Here is a 22082-nt window from a genome sequence, read left to right as displayed (position 1 = left end):
ATGCTAGATTCCTTGTAGTCTGGGTAAAATATTCCTGTAGGCAGCCAAGCTGTAGGGTACTGTACAGAACAACTGTTGAATGAAGTTGTATGAGCCATTCTTGGAGCAGGGACTGGAACAGGTGGTTAGATTTTCCTCTGGTTGTCTTAGACACCAGGCAACAAAGCTGATCACTCTCTTCCCTCTTCTCTGTGAGTATTTTAATAATTCAAGAGCAGTGACTTCTTTCATACAGAAGGATTGGAGAGTGCCCCAATACAACTAACTCTCATCAGATGGTGAGGGACACTTAGAAAGGGGATGTGTGGACACTCCTTGGACAGATAAAAGAATTGGGTCTGCTTTTCTGTGTCTTGGGTGCATGTGATAAACTGTTGTATGAGGGTGTAAAATATGGTGTAATGCATTACAGAAGCTCATAATCCCTTTTTTGTTTTTCCAAGTACATGGCTAACAAGCCTAGCTTAAGAAGAGGACGTAGGTCTCTGAATCAAAAGTGAGCAATGGCACTTACGTGCAACGCAGTGCCAGCATGCCCAAGTCCTAAGGAAGGTTGGAGGTTACCATGTAGCAGCTACTACAATGTTCATTGGCCCCCTTAGGTGTGTCCCTGCTCCCTGTGACAGCAGCTGTGAACCCAGCCGCGAATAGTCCTCGGCTCTGCAGGTGATGCTGGGCGCTCAGGTGAGGGCTGTGGCACCTGCCAGGGAAAGCTGGCGCCTGTGGGCTGGGCACTGCAGCGGGCAGCCTGCACGGTGGTGGCACCAGCAGTTCCCGGGTGCGCCGGGATTAATTAAGAAGCACATTCAAAAGTCATTTCGGCACTGCAAGATACAGATCGCGTATATCTAGCGGGATGGCGGGCCCACCCGTCGGGTCTGCCCCGCTCTCCAGCGCTCTGGTCATCTCCTTCCCTCTGGAGGGGGAATAGCCAGGGCAGTGGGACCCGCGCCGCCGGCCTTGGTGGGATGGCGAGAGGAACTCGGGGAAGGGCGGCGGAGCAGGGCGGGGAGGGACGGGGGTGGCTGGGCCGATGGCGATGGCGATGGCGATGGCGATGGCGATGCCGGAGCGGGGCCGCTGCCGTGTCCGAGTCAGGGGCGGAGGCGGCGGCGCAGCCCGCGGCTGCCCGGTGGAGCTGTCCCGCCCCGCGGTGCTGAAACACTCGCAAAGGCCTCAGTGCCGGCTCATCCCGGGCCGGCCCCTGCCCTGCTCACCACGGCTCCCCAGCAGGAACCAGCAAGTACTCGGGACGTGATGAACAAGGGCCAAGTAACTTTTTAAAATACACCGTCACACGTGTAGACTGCAGTCTCTTTTTATTTGCCGGCTGATTATAGCTGTAATTGCTTTGCTATTTATCTGTGAAGCATCTTGTTCCATATTGAGGATAACAACATTAGGAATCGTTGTGAAGAATTCTAATTAGTTAAACCCAAAACTTTAAATTTCCATCCAGGCTGAGCAGTGAAATGCTCTGAGGCAATTATACATGCTAAGCTGCTGCCCTGAACAATATTCCTTACCAATGGCAACAGTAGAAGAGAAAATGTGGGAACAAATTGATAAGCAATTCAGCTATAGAATTATTTTAAGAAGATACCTAGAAAAGTGCACATTTTTCAAAACAAAGATCGTGGTCCAATACTGTTGTAATGTGAATTAACGAAAAATTAGCAGTAGTTTAAGAGAAAGCCAAAAGAGAAATAATTCTCTAAGTGTAAAAACGAAAAGCTGAACCCTAGCTTTACTTCTGCACGTGTGATTTTTCAGAGAAGTAATGAATAGAATTATAATTAATAATAATAAAGAGAATAACAAATTTCTATTAATGCCTATAAACACATCTTCCTTAATCAGATAATGACTAATAGAAGCATTCAGAAAGTAGTTAAGAGATATATTTTTTTTAAACCAAGTGGCTAAGAAATATAATCCTACTGTACCTTCGTAATTGTTAAAGGAAGGACCCATTATCATAATTATGTTTCTGGAACAAACATTATTTCAATGTGATAAAGGATGACATGACACTAAAGGTAAAGCCACAGCAGATGTTACATGAGTAACAAGACAATATGCCCACATTCTGGTAATTTCTCCCCCTCCCAGCCATGTTCTCATTAATCTGTGATTAATAGGATTTGAGTATAGTAAATGATGTTGATCTATTGTCTGTCTTTGTCCCACACCATAGAGAGAGCAATTTGTCAGCTCAGCTTTTGTGTGACTATTTAATAGCAAAGAGGGGGAGAGAAAAGACGCTAATCTTCTAATTGGCATCTATAGAGAAAGGTCTAAGAACACTGCCTGCCTGGAAATAGCTGTGTGCAATTCCTATGCCTGCGAGGCTGAGGCAGACAGAGAGCTGCACCAGCCTGGGTACCCATGGAAAAGGAACAGAGTGTACCCATCACACAATGAGCCGCTGGCCAAAGGGAGAGTGGAGAGCAAGGTGCACCGTAGAACAAGGTGCAATTGCTAACTCTTCCAAGTCTGTTATGTTGCAGCGTGTTATGTCAAGGGAGTACTTCTTGACTGGTATGACTGTATTAAAGACAGAAAGCTTCCTCCTTCCCAGAGCAGAAAGCAGAATGAGGCAGGGGAAAAACGGGGCAATGATGAAGACCAGAACAGTCCTCTCACCAGCAAAACTGGAATCAATGGAGAGAACACGAAGTGCCCAAACACCTTTCGAGATGTCAGGTGAACAATGGCTTTTTGCTAATATAGTGCCACTTCTAACCTAGCTGTCTTCCTCAGGTGCTAAGGTTACCTTATGAAATTACTGTCTTCAAATACAAATAATTTCACAATTAAGTCACTGGTCCCAATTCAACAAAACATGGAAGCTACTGCTTAAAACTAGTCATGAGGACAAGTACTTTGTCTTTCCCCCATCCTCAAGTATCTATTTTATGCCCTTCAAAAGGTCAGAATGAAGACTTGGGGTTTGGGTGCAGTTGAGGACTGGATCCCTCTGGCACATTTACATTGCATCAAAATGTGTAATGATTTCTTAAGTGGTGAACATAGACGAAGAGTTCCTTGTTCAGTTTAACCATCTGAGCCATTCTGACAGTACAATATTTAAGATAATACAATAACTCTCTAAAAATATCATTTTTGAGACCTATGTAGTTTTTGTTTGTTTGTTTGTTTTTACAGGAGCAATTTAATGCACATTTCTTTTAGTAGTTTTGTCATTCCAGTGGATGAAACCAGTGAATTGCATCATGAAGGGTGGGACTACCTTAAATCAGCTTTATCACTTGGAAATTGTTCTGTGGACCTGCACATGAAGTTGTTTCCACCTATGTAACTCTTCAATGGATATAGCATAGAAATAGCATAGCATATAGCATGACTCTTTAATGCCAGTGCATAGAGTCAGGATTTAATGGAAACTGATGAAGGATAAAGATTGGATAAATAAATGTTTTGCTAAAGGAAAAATAAAACCACAGATAGAATTGAATTTGATTTAAAATGGAGAAGAGTGGAGGAAAAGCAGTTGACAACACTGAGGTTAAAAAAAGGCTCTCGAAAGTGTGTGTTTAAGTTAACAGTATTTACTGCCAAATTACAAACAATCACATCTCTATTCAAAGCCACCAGAACCCACTGCTCAGGTGTATGAACAGCACTTTGGCATGTACTGCAGACATTGTGTTGACTGGTCTCTGCAGTGAAAACTGCTGCGATTTGGAGATCAGATGTGAGTGTGGGCAGGGACAAAGCAGGTGGGGCAATTTGTACCATCTTGTGTATGAATTTGCAAACCCAGAGCACTTCCCTGCTGCTTGGTGATGTTACTTGGCATGCTGAGCACAATTATCACCAAGCACAGAGTGTAACCCTTTTTCTGCCTTTGGGGGCGAGCACTGACATTTGTCCCCATTTCAGGCATTGCAGAGAGCATGCATCCAAACTATCCCTGTGGAAACACCCCAAAATTTTGCAGTGGAAAGAACTTCTTCAGTAGAGATGGTGGGGCTGTCCTGGATCTATTAATCCCACACTGGGGAGTACAGTGCCAAATCTGCCTGAGCCAGGGCCATATGACTCAGCTGAAGTGCAGTAGTATAGCTGTATCAGCATGAGTCTGTGCTCTAACTTGTCTTTCAGGGAGAGGAAAATGTCCATTTTGCTTCTGAACATGAACAAAATACCAGCCTGTCATGCAATGTAGATTTAAGGTCTGAAGCTTGGGGTCTCTCTGCCTTGTGCTCTGGTCTAGGTGAACCCTGATGTGACACTTGCTCTTTTTAACTGCTTTGATCAAGCAAGAGATTTCATAATTCAGACCTGGAAGGTCTTGGGGCATGCCAAGACATATTCTGGACTAGCTGGTTGACTCCACCACCCTTCTCAATTCCCTTCACAGAGGAGAGAGGAGTCCTGCAGCCTGGTGGGACTCTACTCAACCAGTCTGTTTCCATACAAGTTTTCATAGATTTCCCTATAGTGATCACTGGGAGAAGAGGGGCAGAATGCACCCACCTTAACTCCAGCCTTCTGCCACCATTTGAAGATTTTCTTGGTGTCAGGACATAGTTCCACAAAAAAGCCCTCCAAGACTGCACACAACTCTCTGTGTGCAGGAATTGTGCAGGGACAGAGAAACCACGGGTAGCAAAAAAATGTAACTATTAGTTATACATTCCTTTTTAGAAGTTAGGGTGCTTTATCCTGCTCAAGATACAGTGAAAAATGTTCCAGCTCCTGGGAGTTTCAGTCTAAATCCACACGCTTAGGGTAAGGTCAAACCTTATGTAACACTTTTGTACAAGTATACATTGTGGCCAGGTTCAAATACTGCAAGCTTCAGTTCTTTTTTAAAAATGACATTAGTTTTTGTTTTCTAAAGGCTCAGAGCTGTGAGAATGGGGAGGTTTGTTGATCTTGTAAGCAAATAAATAAGCAAAATGCCCCCAAATGCTTACTCTGAGTAAACTTGGAGGTGTTGGAAGGCTGCAGGTGGCCATCTGTGATCTGGGCTTCATCTGACAAAGCCCTCTGCATCAAGGCATGAATTATTGCATCTGTCCATCACCACAGCTCATTATACGGAACATCAACTGTCACATATTTTCCAACATATTAATCTCTATCTAGGACATGAAGTTGTTGTGAGTGCTATTTGTTATTTGATATTTGATGCTCTCAGCCTGTTCAAAAAGCTGCTTAGTTAAGAAAGATCAAAATTCAGAGTGACATTTCTCTTTAAAAAAACCATTATTATAGAGACACCTGGACTGTTTAAATGCAAGAATACCATGATAGTAACAAGTGTTATAAAATGTTATTTTAAAGCATGACCTGCTTCCTGCTCATCTCTTAATATCACTGTGCTTAGAGGAGGGAAAAGGCTGTATTTGAAACAGTTATCTCCTAGGCAGGCAATAGCGTCTGGTGATATTAAAATGTCATCAAATGAAAATATATGCAACAGCGTCCACTCATTTGAATATGAAATGCAAAGACAATCCAAGGCAGACAACTGCTTGTTTAGAGTGATATCTGGATACAAAGGCTGGATCATCAATAATAGATAAAGGTTTTTGCTTGTTGTAAATTAGAGGTAGGATGGGCATTGTAGTTTTGTGTTTTAATTATTTATCACATTAGCAAGGCTGGCTTTTACAAAGCACCATGCAGAGTAAAAATGTAAAATACAAAGTGAGAAGAATTAATTTTATAATCTGACACTAGAATAAAGCATCCAAGCCCTCTATCAACTACTCTGAAAATTAGATAGTAACATTCTGGTAGTTCTGTCAAAGTCAAATACAGAAGCAATTGTTAAGTGTTGATAGGCAGTGGATAGAAGGTGTAATCCACTGGGAAGGTTTTGATCCAAAATGAAACAGTTTTCTACCCCTGCTACTCAGGCAGAAATCTAATTACTCTCTTTTGATCTCTATGGAGAGGTAAACCAAAGAGTTATAGGTTATGGACAGTTTTATTGATTTTTACCTCAGAAATCAACAAGTGCAGGCTTTACACTTTACACATACTTGCTTAGCTGGTGATAGGATCAAATATTTCAAACTGGCTTTCCCTGCTACCAAGTCAATAAGCCTTTTAGTTGTATTGTTCAAGTTGCACTGTAGATGTTAATATTACAGAACTTTTTTGCACTTAAATGCTTTGGGGGAAAAGATTGCCAGGTTTATATTTGGGCATTTTAAACAAAAATTGAAGCATTTTTTTTCCATCTTCTTATTTCTCTCTTGCAAGACTGCATTGTTGTATTACGGCTGTAACTGGACAAGCAGTTGTATTTTTAGCTCTGCATGTGAGAAAAGGATCTTAATTATAGAGGCAGCAGAACCACAGTCTAAACAGAAGTGACTGCCAGTTTCTGGAGATTTAGGATCCCTTCCATTGACAAGGTAGAAAAGGACAACAGCAATTCAGCTGGTAACAGCAGCTAAAACCATTTCTGGAGTGCTCACAGGACATTTCTAAGGTGGTCTTGGAGTGCAAAGGAGGAGAAGGCTTTCTGTTTCTGGAATCTCCAGTGCACCTTTGAGAAATCAGATACAAACTTCTCGGTTTGTATTCTAGCATTGACATATACCTTGGTCCTTTGTCCTGTCTCTGTGGGTGCAAACATTTCCACAAATGCCAACTCTCATCAACTACAGCTTATGGAAACATTTAATCTTCAAAAATGCTAGCCCTTCTTCTCCAAGCTACTTCCTGTAAATCCTAGGCAATTTTGCAGGATGACTTCAGACATGGGCTGAAATGATGAAGGAGAGAGAATTCCTTGTTTTTTGTGAAGACCCTCTTATGGGCCTTTTTGATTAAGTGTAAATGTGTGTGAAAGATTCCACAGATAGTCTTACCTAAAACTTTGGCATGCAGTCATATCCTCAATCCAGCCAACAGGAGTTGTGCTATTAAGCTAAAAGATGTCAAGATTTCATGCCACCTTTTTGGAGGTATCATTAGTTGTGGTCTGTTGTTAATTCTACATATTCATGGAATCTAATCAGTCTCCAAGAATGTGCATCAAGTCAGGGTCTGCTTGTTCATATACATGAAAAAGCCAGTTGTTCTCATTTAACTCCAGTGTCAGAGCCGCAGGCACAGACACAGAGCCTGGGATGAGTGTAGCTTTGTGATTATTTTGATAGCTTCTCTTCTTCGTGTCCTGGGAGATAAGGCTGTTTCTCCCACAGCTGCACTTTTTCCTGAATGACTGACAACCCCTTTAGAGGAGATCACCCCCTTTTTGTGCCCTTTCACTCACTCGGAGGTTATCAGCTAAAACTGCACTCAGCATTCAATCACATGTTTCCCCTGTGGCTGTAACTCCTGTTAACACAATTAACCTTCTGATGGGAACATAAAATGAATCTAGGGAGGGAAAAAGAGCAGAAATACATTCCCATGTTAAGGATTAAATGGCCTTAGTGCTTATAGCAGTGTTTTTTCACCTCTCTCTCTTCCACAACATTGTGTGTAAGGGGCTATTAGCAGGAAGCTGCCTGTCACAAAATTCTTCCTAGTAATCCCAGCAGCTCTTATTTTATCAGTGGGTTCTTTGGTTTTTTTGTTGTTCTAATTTTAAGGTTAATGGAAAGTATTATGGAACACAAAAATACATACACAAATAAATACAAATTTGTATTTATTTGTGTTTTGGTTTGCTTACCTGCCTTGCCCTCTCCCCCCCCCCCCAAAAAAAAAGTCAAAATCGAAATCTGAAAGATTGTTTGTCAGCCAACACTCCCCTTTTCTTTGGCAGAGGGGAATGCTGGGGACAAATAATACCTGTCTTCTTTTGGGTGCCTTTTTCTATGGCAGCATTTTAAAATGATAAACAAACCCATTGTATATTCATGTTTGTTCTCGTTTCCTGGCTGTTTCTGTGCTGAGCTCTGTATAACCCTGTATGTGTCCCCCAGGTTTGCATAAACACAATAAGTGGCCAAGGCTAGCTGTTAAGGTGTGCCTGCACTCCTCCTCTGTTGGTTGAATGAGTTTTATGCAATGGCTCTGGTGACAGATCTAGGGGACTTTCATCATTGCAGTATCATGTATTTATCATGCAAGTGCCAGATTTGTATTTTCAGCACCATTCTCAGAGGCAGAAGTAATTGCTTAAACAGTAACTAAAGCAGGCAGAGAAAGACAACAAGCCACTCCTTAATCTGTAATTCTTACAGATTTTTGTACATTGTGATGCAATGGATAATATTATATGCACATTATAGAAAGAAATGGACAAGGCAAGATAATTATATTTTTGGGACAGACTTCAATAATGTCCAGTCTGGCTTGTATGTTGTTATATTCCCAAGTTTCTTCCTCAGTTCCTTGTTACAATCCTGTTCCCCAAGTAGGGGGTTAGGGGATGATCCATGTGTGTGTGGACTTTACAGGGTTGCTACTGTAGGTTTGTAAAAGCATCATGAGGCTAAACCTTATGTTGAAAACACCACAGTTAATAATGTTGAAATGTGTCCCCGGCAAAATAACAGAAAGTCTTTGCAGCTAGACACAAGTGCCTTGTGCTGCTGAACAAGAGCCAAGGGAACGCTGTGGAACTGCCAGTTTGCAGGTGAAGCTGCTATAGGGCTTGCAAAAGAAAAGCAAGGAAACACAGCTGATGGGAAAAGGAAAATGCAAGGATACCAGCTGAAAACTAAAGACTGGGCTAAATTTCACTGTAGTTTTTTATCTCTGTTTCATACCTTTTTTCCCTTTTCGGTTCAGATGCGTTAGTTGCTCACCTATCCTTGTCCTGACAATTGATTGTTGCATCCATGGGAGATTGCTGGCATGAAGAAAACACTCAGAGTAATTAAAGCGAGGAAGGCTGATGTCAGGATTGCTTCTCCCTTTCAAAAGAACTACAAAGTTCACCAGAAAACAGTTTTGTTTGAAAGCAAATTTCATTCCAGTGGATGCAGTATCCAACTGACCCAACTGAAACACAGCTTATTGTAGTCCTGTAGCAATGGAGCAGAACTGTGGAGCTCTGTGGTGATCACCCTTAAGGTAAGGATACAGCACAAGAATTGCAAATAGAAAGACCAAAAGGGTGAGGCAAGGTTAATAACATTGTGTGCCTGGCTCACACCAGGATGCTGTGGCTCGCTTTTCACGAGATACCAGTTAGCCATTGTCCTTCCCCACACAACTGCCCCAGTCCTCATCTTCTTACACGTTTCTGCTGCTGTATCTTCAGAGGACACAGAACCTGTGTGTGGTTGGGGGGGGGGTTGCCAACAAGTTGCATTGTGTGACAGGGCAAGGGCTGCACCCAGGATACGGGATGCAGAAATGCTTTCTGCTGGGCTGAGCCAGCTGGGAAGCCCATAACCAGCATGGTGGTGGGTCGAGGGCAATGTCATCAGCTTGGGCTTTCTCACTGGGGAGAGAGACATGGATGTAAACTGAATGGCTGTACAAATGTGAATGCAGGACATACCAAGCAGCTCTTATCCTCCCAAAAGACGTGTGCTGGGGTGTTATGTAAATCTTGAAAGGATATAGCCTCCAGCTCATCCCATTGTTGAAAAGGATTAAGCCTCTGCAAGTGCTGGGCACTTAGGGATTATGGTTCAGCATCCAGAGAGGGATGCACCCGGACTGACTCGCGGTGTTTAAGGGCTTTATGCCTTCACTGAACACCTACAGCTGTTAGGATTTCTTTTCACAGAATTCACAGAATGTCTGGGTTGGAAGAGACGTTCAAGATCATCGAGTCCAACCCATGCCCTAGTACCTCAACTAGATCATGGCATCGAGTGCCATATCCAGTCTTTTTTTAAACACATCCAGGGATGGTGATTCCACCACCTCCCCAGGCAGTCCATTTCAGCACTTTATCACCCTTTCTGTAAAAAACTTTTTCCTAGTATCCAACCTATATTTCCCTTGACGCAGCTTGAGACTGTGCCCTCTCGTTCTTCCTGGTTTCTGGAAATGTCAGGACAGATACTCTTAATTTCCCCATATCCTGTTGAAATGCAGATCATCATGAACTCTCTTTCCCTGGATCCACACAGAGGTGTGCTCCTAAAAAGCAGTATTTGAGACATGGCATCATGTCTTCTCTGCTAAACTTGGTCACCTTTATGCAGAGCAGCTACCATCTGTGTTCTCCTTCACTGCCTGAGACCCACAGCTATACCAGGTAGATGTGTCACCAATCCTCTCCCAGAACAGCCTCACTGTATTTTACAGTCCACAGCACTTCAGGTTCCTTCTTCATATAAAAGTTCAGTGTTGTGGCCCAGCCCTTGGGAATTAGTGTCTGAGCAGGCTCTGCACTGCAGGGGTGATGGGGTTATCAGTCCTTCTGATGGGGCTGGAGCAGTCACTGACTGGTGGGAGGGCTTGTGCATCCCTACATAATACATCAAACCTCTGGTGTGGCAGCTTCTTAGAAGAGGAGATAAATTTTTCAGTGCCCCATGTGCCTCTGTGCAGGGCTCTGTCATTCCACACACCAGGGGTCTGCTTACCAGCATCAGGGGACTCAAGCAACGGTGGAGAAGGTTAGGCTTGGTTATTCTGAAACATGTGATCTGCTTAACACAACTGTAGGCTTTTGTAAAGGAGTCTTCTCATAAAGACCTTGGAGAAAAAAAAAAAAAGAAGAGCTTAACTGGGAAATTAACTGAAACAGTTCTGTAATATAGATTATTTCCTCTTTCTCATCTTCTTCAGGTGGAAGTCGTGGGACAACCTCCTGCACCAGTGACTACGAGAAAGTTATACCTTCACTTCATCTTCTTTTTCATTGAGATGAACTTGTTCCGTTCCATCTCCAGAGTGTAACTGAGGCTGTATGATTTAGGCTGTCCACTGCTGTCTTACACTCTGCATTCAACAGCTCAGAGTCACAGTGGACATCAGCGACAAGTGGTGTCTCTCAAGGGTCTGTATTGGGACCAGTGTTATTTAATATCTTCATTAATGACAGAGATGACGGGTTCAAGTGCACCCTCAGCCAATCCACAGATGTGTGTTATTAACAATTAACAGCTGAGTGCTGCTGTTAAAGCACCTGAAGGATGGGATGCCATCCAGAGGGACCTGGACAAACTCAAGAAGCGAATCTCAGGGGAGATCTCATAAGGTTTAACAAGAGCAAGTGCAAGGTGCTGTGCCTGGGTTGGGGCAACCCCTGGTATCAGCACAGGCTGGGGATGAACAGATGGAGAGCAGCCCTGCCCAGAAGGACTTGGGGGTGCTGCTGGGTGAGAGGCTGGACATGACCCAGCCATGGGCACTGGCAGCCCAGAGAGCCAAGTGTGTCCTGGGCTGCATCCAGAGCAGCGTGGGCAGCAGGGCAAGGGACGGGATTCTGCCCCTCTGCTCTGCTCTGGTGAGACCCCACCTGCAGTGCTGCATCCAGCTCTGGGGTCCCAGCACAGGAAGGACATGGACCTGCTGCAGCAAGTCCAGAGAAGGCCACCAAGACGATTTCAGGGATGGAACACCTCTCCTATTAATGAAAGTCTGAGAGAATTGGAATTGTTCAGCCAGGAAAAGAGAAGGCTTTGGGGTGACCTAACTGTGGCCTTCCAGTACCTGAAGGGAGCCTACAAGAAAGATGGAGAGAGACTTTGTACAAGGGCATGTGATGACAGGGCAAGAAGGAATGACCTCAAACTAAAAGAGAGTGGATTTAGATTAGACATTAGGAATAATTCTGTACTGTGAGAGTGGTGAGGCACTGGAACACATTGCCCAAAGAAATAGTGGGTGCCCCATCTTTGGAAGTGTTCAAGGCCAGGTTGGATGGAGCTCTGAGCAACCTGGTGCAGTGGAAGGTGTCCCTGCCTGTGGCACGGGGTTTGCAACGAGGTGATATTTAAGGTCATTTCCAACCCAGGCCATTCTAGGACTCCATGATTATCTAGTTTTGCTCATCTGAGCTGAAGCTCAGAAAACAATAGAGAAAACAAGGGAAGATGCTACTAGTGTTGAAACTGCTGTTTCAAAACATCTGCTGTTCTCCATTTTTCTTGGCTTCTGCTTCCCACCCCTTTCATTCCAGAATCTCTTGACAAAACAGAAGTAAAATCCACTGGTCTGTATTTCAGAAAGTAGTCTTTAAACTTTCAAGCATGGTAGACATTTTCACCTGTATTTTCCATGCACAAAAACTGCAGTGGAAAAATATCAGAGCAAAATTAGCAGTGTGTGCCTGGAGGTCCCTTTGAAAAAAATGGATCCATTCAAAACTATATTTCACCCTTAGTCCTAAATAACTGGTTTATGTTCCAGGTGAATTTCTGCAGCAATTTGCAGTTCTACTTTTTCAATTATCCATTTTCCCCCTATTGAGATCTTATTCATTTCCATTTACTTCTGCAAAGTCTTTTTTCCTGTTCGCGGTGCCATTATGCCTTTCCTGACTATTTCTTTGAAATTAAGTGCTTGGTGCTTTATCTTTTCATCATTAATTACTGATGTCTTTTTGACCTCTGCTTTGTAAGTGGCCATGTCATATTTCTATTTCCTATCTTTTAGGCTTGTTTAAGACATTTTTTTTTTTTCTTTAACAACCTGCTCTGAATAGCTTTGTTCTTGTTTTTCAGTCATTTCCCAGAATGGCCACATAGCCGAACCTTTGCCCTCCTCTCTTGTTTTTCATCTTGTCTCTACTCTATCAATGGCCTAGTTAAAAATGTATTTTACAGCTCACTGAGGCCAAACTTCACTCCATTTTTAGAATTATGCTGATTATAATCTCAAAACCCTTTTGCTATGACTGTGCGCCAGTTAGAACCTCTCTTTTGAGGGGCAGATGTAGTTAGATGTGAACAGAAGGGGGTGCTGCTTTTAGACTTGGGGTTTGGTTTAGAAGAACACGAACAGAAGCCATGAATGTTGGATTAGTGAAATGTTAGTTTAAATGGCTGAGGACTTCCTCCTCTGTAAAGGTTGTGAACCCTTTTTTTTTTGCAAGCTCTTCAGTGAGATGGGTGATACTTTGGTACTTCAGGAAGACTCAAACCTGTCGTTAGGTATCAAAATTATTTCTTGGACTGGTTCCACATATACCATTTCACCATGCCTTATAGTGGCATTTTCATTTGCTTCCTCCTTCTTAATCATTCTCCAAGGTTTGTTTTTTTTTTTTTTATTTTATAATTGGAAATATTCAAATAGTTCATAAATTATTTTCCTGTCTTTGCCAAATCTCCCATTAGCGTCAGTGGAATCTCATTAAGCAGGCAAGGTTAGACTCTACCATCGCCTCTCAGTATTCCTTTCTCGAGGAGTGATGGCAAGGAAGGAAGGCCATCTGTTTTTTTCAAAACTGTAAGAGTGCTGGGCCTTGTTGCTGAAATATATGTAATATATGTGTAAGGGGAGACATGATACATGCAGGCATTTGCTGTCATTTTGTTCTTTTAAATAAATAACTGAGTATAATGAGTCTCAGCCACAGAATGAATATAATGAACCTCCAAAAAAGATGTTGTCTGAGAGCAATATTTACCACTGACGAAGGGATTGTTACAGAAACGAGAATTGTTTAGACGTTAGTGGGTGAGGTAAGAATCTATTAAAGGAATTAAAAGTAAAGATGACTCATCACACATTTCTGCTTATTTGTAAGAGACACATGAAAGGCAGGGATTTCAAAACATTTGTATTAGAAAAACATCCATAACAAAGCCCCCAATTTAATTTTTCAGTCTCACGGGCTTCAAAAGAAGATGTGACTTTTCCACATTTGCCTTGAAAAACACACAGCACTGGAAACTAGAAAAGGCTTGCTTTACTCTGCTACATTTCATTTTTAGACTGGTCACCTATAGGTGATATTTACACAATTTTTTTCTCTGCAAAAATCTAGAAACTGTTTTTGTTGCTTTGAGAGTGAGGTTTCTGATATGTCTCAAAGGGGAAAGTGCTTCTCCTGCAGCTGTGCCGAGGCTCCTGCAGCTTGCCGAGGAAAGCCCGCCTCACCTCCTGCTCACCACTCGCTCCCACGGACGCTCCACTTCTCCAGACAACCCAGTGCTCTCCCTGCTAAGAAAATCCAGCTGGAACAGGCATCTAGGAAGTCAATCAGCTCTCTGTGTTTTGCTTTCCCTGTCGTGGGCAGGAGATCCTTGCAATGGGGTAGTGTAACGATTTAGGCACAATACAACAGGGCCAGGCTTTTATAAGATTATGTGGGTACTGGAGCAAAGTCTCACAGCACAGCTGTGGTACAAAATCGGTCTTAAAGTGTTTTTCATAGCAAGATACAGATAATATTGATAATATAATATAATATAATATAATATAATATAATATAATTACAGAATTTTTATGGGTACCTTTGCTATAGGAGGATAATAGACAACACAGGAACAAAAGCAAGAAAGAGTGAAAGAAGTGAAAGCATAGGAGAATGTGTACCTAAAGAAGCAAGCTGTTGGCCAGTGCAGTGACTATGTTGGGAAAAAAAGGAGTTACAGTTCAGCAGGTCTCAATCCCTTTCATTGTACAACTTAAGTTCTGCTAAACAATATTATTTCAGATGTCTCCGGCAAATCCATCATCTATTACAACAGCCCTTGAGAAGGAACTGGCTAGTACGAGCTCCTGCTATTTTGACAGGGCAGTCAGTAAAGTCCTGACGTGGTGCAAAGTGGCAATAATTTGCCTAGCACGGGAGAGGTACCTCAAGGACCAAACACACTTGTAAGGCTGTGCAGCAGTTGAGAAAGAGGGAGCCAGGGAGGAGAAGGAAGAGTGTGACCTGGCTGCTCCCCAGGTGAGACGGAGCCACTTGACCGAGCACTGCTGGGGAGAGTGGCAACACTGCTGCAGTGCTGCAGCTCCTCTCCCTTCCTCAGTTCCTGACTTGGCAGAGCCTGGTGAAACTGAGCAGCAATGGGCAGAGCCCTGCAGCTCTCGGACTTGGAGGAGCAGTGCCACACATCCAGGAAAATTAAGCTGTGCTGAGCTCAGGGCCGCAGGGTCAGTGTCAAACTCCTGCCAGACTTCTCCAGTCTGCCCAATGGGCTCATTCCTGAGGATGAGAAGGGTAGGCAGGGGGAGAGAGGACAAAAGGGGCAAGAAGGTTCTGAGATCTCACATCCTTCTTTGAAAGATGCTCTTGGATCTAGCAAGGTCAGCAGAAAGTGAAGGGAGCTACTTCGGGTTGTGGAAGCATCCTCCCCATGCCGTGAAACAGCACCATGTCCTGCATGGGCTGGGTACAGTAGGCACTAAAACACCAACTGGCTTCTGGGGACTTTGCTTTTTAGGAAAGGGTGATCCCTTTCTGATGTGTAACTTCATGGGGAAAAAAAAGAAAATAATTCTCATTTTGAGAATTAAGAAAAACTGTTTATTTTAATGACACTTTTTCTCTTTACTGCATACCACTTAAAAATGCCAAACTACATTTTTCCTCCCACTTAAAGGTACAATAGGCCATATAAGCATAAACCGGACATAGGACATTTCAACCCAGGAACCAACTGTTTTCAGATTCATCATGCTCTAAGAAAAATGCCTTTATCCTAAGAAATACCACCTAGCCATGGGAGTCGCTGCCATGTTTGTTACAACACACAATACTTATTTTATAAGTCCTAACTCTGACATTCTTTGTTTAGATTTTCATTTCTGATACAGTTCTGTTTGTCTCTTTCAACTGAACATATCATGCTTCTGTTTAACTGTCTATTTATAGTCGTAAGAGGAATAAACATAAAATAAATGCATCTTGATGCATAGCTGTGCAGCAGTACAGATGTTTTATTAATGAAAATGAATCCAGCTTTTTGTAAGTCATGGCAGCAATATAACGTATCATTGTTTGCTTCTCTGCTAGATGGTCCCTGCTGTTTTTACATAGAAATTCCTGTAATACTTAAAGGACATCTGGAAGAATTCAGCCAATTAATCGAATTCACGCAGGAGCTAGGCTAATGGCTGTCTGAAAGGCAGATTACATTAAATCAAACTTGCAATATGAATGAAAGTACTTAATCATACATGCAACATTCATTGGACGTGGCACAGCAAGTGTTTTGATTACTTTAATGAAAGATCAGGTAAAGTGCATCAACTAAACAGATTGAAGAGACAGCATGCTTACAAATGTTTGATTATGTTGACTATCAACAGAAACAGTGCCAGTAATTTATAGCAAAACATATTTGGAGGAGGAGGAGGAGAATAGAGCTGGTGAACTTGGGAGGCAAAGTGAAATTTAGGCCTTGCCTCCAAGCACTTTAATTAATATTTAGGATAGAAAGACTTTAATCAAATGTCACAAAAGAAGCACAACAAATGTAAGTGGAGAATCCTGCATGGCAGCTGCTAGGGATCATTATGTTAGCGGTACTTGGAGCCTGATGCTGGTTTTAAGTCCCCTCTCCTGGCTTTGGAGTAAAGAGGGCTAAGTCCTAAATGGAAAAAATATTTTCAAAACAATGAGATACATGCTCGATGATTTTGGCTTGGTGCTGCTTTTCCCCTGGGTTCTGCTGGAGACATCCTCCAGTCACCACTGCCCTTGCCTTCTATGCAGGCACTGGCACCCAGAGAGGGGAGGGAAGCTGAAGAGGAGCTTTGGCTGTGGATCATCCTGAAGCAGTGATGCATTTTCCCTTTTCCTACCTCATCAGCCAGCAGAGCATTTTGTCATTGCCCTGCAGGGTTGCCCATGGGTGTTCACCCACAAAAAACAAAAGGGGAGAGTCTCCATCCTGACACACCTGCCAAGAGCCAGCGCTGCAACCTTGCCTCTCTGAACCTTCGTGCACAGTGGGCATTTGCCAGGTCTCATTTGTGGATGAACAAGGTGGCTGGGCTCACAAGCTGGAGGTGCCCTGTCAGGAAAGGGCAGCAGGTCTCTGGCTCAGTGCTGCCTTTCCTTTGCCCTTCTCTGTCACAATCCCTGCAAAGAGATGGATTGCTATTTCCTTTTGGGAGCTATCATCCTCCTTGTTGCTTTTCTGAGATGCAGGCACCCAGCTCAGATGTGGTTTATTTCCCTGTAATGCAATTTTCCAGCTTGCTTCTTCTGGGTGCTGCTCTGCCCAGCTGTTTCTAGGCAGCTTTCTTTGTTGGTTTGCTTGTCTTCTCCCACCCCCGCCACTGGTTTTCTCTATCAGCATCTCCCATGCTCCATCTGCCCCTTGGCAACTGTTGCTGGCAGTGGTGGCTCCTGCACTGCCATCTATCTGCTTTGCAGTGGCCAGGCCATACCTGCATCGTATTCCACAACAAATCCTGCCATTCCTTTGCATAGGCAAGCAAAGACGCAGTAGCATACTTCTGTCAGGAAGTGCCTCCACTTCTGGCAGGAAAAGGACCTGGGAATTTGGTGTGACTGAAGAAAATGGAGGGAGAAATAGGGTATCATGGAGTAGGGATGGCAGAAAACTCTGGGGAATTGCCTGTTGCACCTCTGAGTCAGAGGAACTTTATTGAATAAGGGGGCCTTAGAGCAGGGGCATGAAAGAATTATTGGGGTTGGGGGGGAAAGAAAAAAAGGTAAATATTTTCCTGAGGGCTCAGCTCCCTGCACCACATCCCTGCAGAACTAAATATGCTCCAGTGCTAGAACAAGAGCAGGATGAAGTGTGACCGTAACAAAATTAAGTATTTGTGGCTGTGATTCATCTGGTGCTGATCTCTGCTCTCTGAAAGCTTCCTAGATTGAGCCCTTTTGGGAAATTAGGCAACCAGCATGTTTCTCTGTCCTGCCTAAACTTTACTGGAGGCAGGCATGGAGTTTCCCAGCCCAGCATGCAGCAGAGGCATCCCTCAGAAACTTCATTTCTCCCACCCTCCTGCTGTCTTGTCTTCTGGTCTCTTCAGTTGTTGCTCTCTTTGCCTACAGAACCATCCACCTGTCAGCACACACACCTGCACCGAGCGCAGCTGGGACTCGGCCTCCCTGAAAGCCACTACTGATATCCACGTAATTAATAACCACTGCTTTCTGGACGAGGAGATCTTTTTTTCAATGAGTTGCAACATATAATGATGCTTGTAGGGAACAGACTGCTGAGCATCTCATGCCAAAAGAAGCCAAATCTTCCTATTTATGACATGGTCAGATCAATACGTAACTCCATTGCAGGCAAATTTGGCAAATGGCGAATGGCTTCAGCCTGTGGGGTATGAGCTGAAATGAGCTGAAATCTGTAATGAAGTAACAGAAGTCATAATGGTCCCATCGAGTCTCCTGTAACTTTTATAGGTTTGGGACTGTCAATCTGCTCCCTGGAGAGGACCTGGTTTCCCTGCAATGGGCTAATGCAGGTGGAGGTGGGGAAGAACCAAACCATGAGATTGTTCCTTTGGCCCTTACGCAGCTGCTCACTTACGGAGTAGGGACAGGAGCTGTGGCACCACTGTCCTCCCAGTATCACCGTAGTGATGGGTGATGTGATGTGACCAGTTCACAGCAGCACTTCATTTGTGGAAAAAGAGGAAGGTTAAATGTTTTCATAGTGTCTTCAAAACCCTTCAAATCCCTCTAACCCAAGTACCTTCACAGAACAGTGTTTTCTACTTTCCCTTACAGAAAGGTTTTTGTTAATATTTGAGCAATGAAGAAAACATAGCAGCTGTTAGCATCATTTTCCTCTTGAAGCAGATTGTCCTTAGGTAAAACAAAACACAATTAAGATACTAGCAAGGTCAGTTATATTAGACAATCCATATCCTCATAATGCAGGTATTTCCTTCAACGTCTGTCACCAGCATCAAATCTCCAACCACAGCAAGATAATTGGCAGCCTTGTTCTAGGGGGAAGATGAAATGACTTGTGTTGCCACCAAAACCAGCCTGGATTTTGTTTAAGTGCTGGAGCCTGGGGGTGGTATCGCTCATCTAGCTGTATTGCTGGAGAGTCATGTATCAAGGACAGGCTTCTGAGGCAGCTTCTGTCTCTCTCCTATTTACTGCTCCATTAATTACAAACCAGATGTCAGGGCAAGATTTAAAAGTCAACTTTATTTGAAATCCTGCAATATAAAAACTCAACCACAACCATTTCTTTTTGTGGTGGGGAGAGGAAACATGAAGGAGAGAAATGCTCTTTAATCCTTTGCTTATAGTTCTTTTCTATTTTATTTTTAACTCTTATTTAAGTTGTGGTTATTTTTTTCTTTTACTAAGTGGCAAAAGGGATTTCTCTTTTTCTTTCTGTCAGCTCAGCCCCCAGAAGAGTTTTTAGGGTTTTCTCTGAGAACCAGACCTCACCCAAGACCTTCTCTCTGCCAGCTGGCATTTCTGTCATACATTCCTCTTGCTGTTTATGCCCCAAGACTGTTCAGAAACATAAATGCAGCTGCCCACTTGCTTGACAATGTGTCATTCGTGGACCATTGAGGTGCAGACCTCCTCTTCAGTGTCTGCACTCCAGGTGTCCAGGAGCTGCTGGAGACATGGCTGGGGCTGAAAGCAATGGGATCCCTGCCTCACAGGTAGAAATGTCAGTCCCTGGACAGCTGGGATGTACAAGGACCTGGGCGATGAGCTTCTAGTGCCAAACTCTGGAGCATCCTGGGCAATCAGATGGAGCATCCTCCAGAGTCACACAATCATGGAATTGATTATGTTGAAAAAGACCTTTAAGAGTTCAACCATTAACCCAGCACTGACAAGCCCACCACTAAACCATGTCCCTAAAAGAAGGCACCAACAGGGAAAGGTATCTAGAGGAATCTGAAGATTGTCCTCACTTTGGAAGGTCCCCAAGAGGTTGGCCCAGCCATCACTGATTCTGATTGCTGAATCTTGACAAGGTTGAATGGGGCCCTCAGGCTTATTTCAGCAGCAAAGTTATGAATAAGGTGCAAGTCCCTTCACACAAAATGAGAAACTTTGGCAGAAAGTGGGGCAGAGCAGTGGTGCTGTACTACTCTTGCTTCCATTCCCTAGCACACCAACATTCAGCCTCATCCAGAGAGGAGGGAATGGACTGAGGAAGCAAAAGATGTCAGAGGAGGAACTGGCTCCTTTCGTTTTCACCCTGCCAGTTCCCCACCAGCTACTGCATTTTTCCACTAGAAGTTTGATTTCCTATTTACTGTGGGATTAACCCTTTGGTTAATCTCAGGTCATACAAGGATGACTCTCATGTAAGCAGCCAACGCTGAATCAAGGCCAACCTGATTTTAGCAGACTGTGGAGAACACAGCGTAAGGACAGAAGCAACAACATCGTTCAGCTCCTTGCTTAGAAAAGCTTTGACCTTAAATAAAGTTCCCCTGTAGTATCATGTCCAGGAGGGTGAGGTGCTGTACTCTCAGCTATGTGATGGGACTAATGGAATGTAATAAGAGAGAGTAAAAAAAAAATCCAGCAAATTTACAGAGGATTTGGGGGTGTGTCCACAAAACTGTTAGCTATTCTTATAAATTATCTGAATTTTCTAATTGTAAAATTTCTGGTAGGAGTAAAGAATGATGGCAAGAAGATAAACCCATGTAACAGTTTGGAAAGCTTAGAAGCTGTGAGAGTCAGGTGTAATGCCAGTCACTACGGTTACATTCTCTTGTAAATGTGGGATGGAGGGGAAATAATCCGTAATCACAGAATAATGACCCTTCCGAGTGGGAGCCAGGGCACTGGGAGTCAGCACTGGCACAGAGACAGCCTGGGAGAACCAGTATGTTTATTGAGAGAAATGAGTCACAAGGTGGCTGAACTGACTTGAATCCACCAATTTTGCTGGGGTTTTTTGTCTGACATCTGTGGGCACTGGCACATGCTGCAGCAAGACCAAGCATGGAATGATGGGTTCTACAGCTAGGTCCCACCTTAGAAACCGATCATAAACTAGAGGCAAGTTTAGAAAGCTACAAGAGGGCTGTGCTGGAGGGCACTGTGAGCAAAGGGGAGGCACAGACGGGCCCCAAATCACAGGGAAGAGCCAAGAAGGGACAGCAGGAGGGACAGCAGCTGAGGAGATGGAGCAGCAATTCCATGTCTGTGACTGTAGGCTACTCCCCAAGCCTTCCCATGATGTCTGGGCCACGTCAGATGATGACACTGGGGGCCTGGAGAAACTCCCTGATGCAACTCCAGCCTACGGCTTTTACTGGAAAAATGTTTGGAGTTTCAGCACTCAGTACACCTGCTTTCCAACTGGCACTCTACCTCCCACTACTCCTGTGTAGGAAAAGGCATTGTTGGATTCCTCACCTCCTAGGACTAGGAACTGAACTGGACATTCCAGAACCGGACATTCCTACTACAAACTCTTTTTGCAATGTGGCAAAAGCAAATGAAAGGTTAATGGGAACATTACAAGGGGAAACTGAAAGAACTATTTCCATATTGCTTTGAGGAACAGTTGATCTGTAACGAGAGATCCAGTTATTCAGTGAGAAATGTAGCTGGGAAGTCCAGCTACAAAGGTAAAAAATGTTGGGCAAAAATCAAGCAGCCAGTGGAGTGACCTAACTGCATGAAAGCATGGCTCATTGGTCCCAATTACAGTGGTTTGTACTAACAAAAGGTGATCTCTAGCCTGCAGAGTCTATAATCTAATCTGAGATTCAGTGCAACCATGAAAATGGAGGAAAATGGGAGAGTAATGTAAAACATGATTAAGACTTTGCTAAGCAAATATAATCAGAGCACTTACACAGAGAAGTGGTTGAGTGTTTTGAGCAGGTGGGGCGAGTTCTGGTCTTGCATGAGGGCTTCATACCTTTCTTCCACTTCTGGAAAGCCCCTCGAACCAGAGGTGCTGTTTCTCCCTTTCTCCTGGTGCTGTCTACTTCCTCCGGCCAGGCGATGTTTCCAGCAGGGTGAGTCCGACCGTCCCACTGTGGCAAGGGCTGTCTGTCCCTGGGCAGGAATGGAGCGAGCCTTTAGCGCGGTCATTTCCAATGGCACGCCATCCCGTGTGCACCGCGGGCAGCAGGTCTGCGGGCGGGACAGCACCGTCCTGCCCCCAAACCCAGGCTCGGGCTCATGGGCGGTCCAACAGGAGATGCTGGTACCGCGCCGTGGGGCCGGAGGGGCTGTTGAGACCCCGCTGCTAGCGCGCTTCATTCTCCTAAAAAGGCGATCAGTGCTTTAGCAAACACGACTGCTGCCGTGCTCCAGGGGCGCACCAGCT

The sequence above is a fragment of the Corvus moneduloides genome, chromosome 6 (genome assembly GCF_009650955.1).
Source record: "Corvus moneduloides isolate bCorMon1 chromosome 6, bCorMon1.pri, whole genome shotgun sequence".
In the NCBI taxonomy this organism is placed as follows: domain Eukaryota; kingdom Metazoa; phylum Chordata; class Aves; order Passeriformes; family Corvidae; genus Corvus; species Corvus moneduloides.
The sequence above is the reverse complement of the archived record's forward strand: the minus strand, read 5'-3'. Positions refer to the sequence as shown.